The sequence below is a fragment of the Galeopterus variegatus genome, unplaced genomic scaffold (assembly GCF_000696425.1).
Source record: "Galeopterus variegatus unplaced genomic scaffold, G_variegatus-3.0.2 Scaffold17994, whole genome shotgun sequence".
NCBI lineage: Eukaryota > Metazoa > Chordata > Mammalia > Dermoptera > Cynocephalidae > Galeopterus > Galeopterus variegatus.
In genome coordinates this window covers 1,415-2,391 of record NW_007744105.1, presented here as the reverse complement: position 1 = coordinate 2,391, position 977 = coordinate 1,415, and positions in this window count along the sequence as shown.

The following is a 977-nucleotide window of genomic DNA, read 5'->3' as shown; positions in this document are numbered from 1 at the left end:
AAATAATTTCAGACTGTTTTCTCCAAGTAGCACAATAAATTATTCATTATTACAAGTAGACAATATTATAAAAAACTAACAAGTATGATATAATGTAAAATTATTCCCACCACTAAAAACAGTTTGGCCTATTTCCTGCCAGATTTTTTTCTATATACATGCACTTAATTATACACATATAAAAGTTATATATATAAAACGTAATATAAATGTTCTATACAAATACTTATATTTATAATTATGTTTATATTTATATATATACATACTTATATTTATAAGTATACTTTTATTTATATATTTATAAGTATATTATACTTTATAAGTATGTTTATATTTATATATTAATGTTATATATATACTTATGTGTATAAATATTTAATATGAAAATATTGATATATCACTTCAATTTTATATTCTACAGTTTTCATTTAATATTACATAGTATTCTCCTATATAATTAAAAGTTAGCACAAACGTTTTCAGTGCTATCAGCATATTTCCACATGTTTAAGTTATTTTCCAATTTTTGACACTGTAATTAATATTATAAAGTATATCTTTGGATTTAAATCCTCTGCAGTCATTTCTTATTTTTTCCTTATGATTTTTGGACCAAAACACGAGTATATACGTGATTTTAACTGTCTAAAGACATATCGTCAAACTTTTTCTGAAAATCTTTTCTGAATTACAGTCAGTACAAAGCATCCTCTTTGTCACACATTTACCAACACTGATATTACCATTTTAAAATGTATTTACTTACCTGACAAAAATTAGTATCTTGTTATTCTATTGTACACTTCCGTTATAGTTAGTGTGGTTGAGCATTTGGTGTTTATAGAATATTTATTTAATTTTTTATGAGTTGTCTTTTACACCTTTTGCCTATATTTTCCCCTAATATCTTTGTATTATTTCTTATTCATGAATGCCTCTATATTTGACAGGTTTTGCACACATTTTAATGTTATGAT